Raw genomic sequence first — 1,728 nt, 5'->3', positions numbered from 1 at the left:
TTGTTTGTCATAGGCTTGTATACACTGGAATTTAGAAGGATGAGAGGGATCTTATCGAAACGCATAAAATTATTAAGGGGTTGGGCACGTTAAAGGCAGGAAACATGTTCCCAATGCTGGGGGAGTCCAGAACAAGGGGCCACAGTTTAAGAATAAGGGGTAGGCCATTTAGAACTGAGATGAGGAAAAACTTTTTCAGTCAGAGAGATATCTTTCTTCTCTCCTGAGATGCTGCCTGGCCCGCTGAGTTACTCCAGCATTTTGTGTCTACCTTCCCCTAAACCTTTCCGATCCATGTCCCTTTTCTGCCTCAATTACCTCCTCTGGCAACTGTTTACATACACCCACCACCCTCTGTGAAAAAGCTACCTCTCAGGATCCTTTAAATCTTTCCTCTCTCACCTTAAACCTACATCCTCGAGGGTAGGAAGGAGCTGCAGATGCCGGTTTACACCAAAGATATCTCCCCTCTCCCTCTCCCTCTCCCTCTCCCTCCCCCCTCCTCCCTCCCCCTCCCCCTCCCCCTCCCCCTCCCCCCTCTCCCTCCCCCTCTCCCTCCTCCCCTCTCCCCTCTCCCTCTCCCCTCTCCCTCTCCCTCTCCCTCTCCCTCTCCTCCCTCTCCCTCTCCCTCTCCCTCTCCCTCTCCCTCTCCCTCTCCTCTCCCTCTCCCTCTCCCTCTCCCTCCCCCTCTCCCTCTCCCTCTCCCTCTCTCTCTCCCTCTCCCTCTCCCTCTCCCCTCCCTCTCTCCCTCTCTCCCTCTCTCCCTCTCCCTCTCTCCCCCTCCTCTCCCCCTCTCTCTCCTCTCCCTCTCGTTTGTACAGCTCCTTGTCACCTTCCCCTCAGCCAACAATGAACCGTTCTACATTTACTTGATCATCGTCTGCTTTGATCTGTCATTTTCACACTTTACATTCTCTTTGTTCATCAATATTCATCCATATCTGCAGTTCCTCTCACCCCTGGCTCTCAGTCTGAAGAAGGGTCTCGACCTGAAACGTCACCCATTCCTTCTCTCCAGAGATGCTGCCTGTCCCGCTGAGTTACTCCAGCACTTTGTGTCTTTTTCGAATCAATAAAACATGATTTCCCTGCCTCAAATCCGTATTACATTGGGCTGAAGTCTAGACACGCATCCTGTGTCTCCTTTTGTGGATTAGTGTTAAATTTTGTTTGATTTTATTTTTGCAAAACACTTCGGGGCAAATTTTTACATGAAAGGCGTTGCACAATTTTGCAGACACAAGGACCAGAAGCATCTGGAACCTTAAGCAAAAAAACAAAGTGTTGCAGGAACTCAAAAAGGTTAAGGAAACATAGAGAGAGTTGTACAGTGGAAACAGACCCTTCAGCCCAACTTGTCCATACTGGCCAACATGCCCCATCTACACTAGTCCCACCTGCCTGCGTTTGGCCCATCTCCCCCTAAACCTATCCTATCCATGCACCTGTCCAAATGTATTTTTAAACATTGTGGTGGTACCTGCCTTGCCAATATGATCATGGCTGCTCATCTAAAATCAGTACCCCGTTCCTGTTTCTCTCCCCCACATCCCTTGATTTGTTTAACCCTAAGAGCTAAATCTAACTCTCTCTTGAATGCGTCCAGTGAATTGGCCTCCACTGCCTTCTGTGGCAGAGAATTCCACAGATTCACAACTCTCTGGGTGAAAAAGGTTTTTCCTCACCTCAGTCCTAACCCCCTTATTCATAAACTGTGTGTGATTTAAT

The sequence above is a fragment of the Rhinoraja longicauda genome, chromosome 26 (assembly GCF_053455715.1).
Source record: "Rhinoraja longicauda isolate Sanriku21f chromosome 26, sRhiLon1.1, whole genome shotgun sequence".
NCBI lineage: Eukaryota > Metazoa > Chordata > Chondrichthyes > Rajiformes > Arhynchobatidae > Rhinoraja > Rhinoraja longicauda.
The sequence above is the reverse complement of the archived record's forward strand: the minus strand, read 5'-3'. Positions refer to the sequence as shown.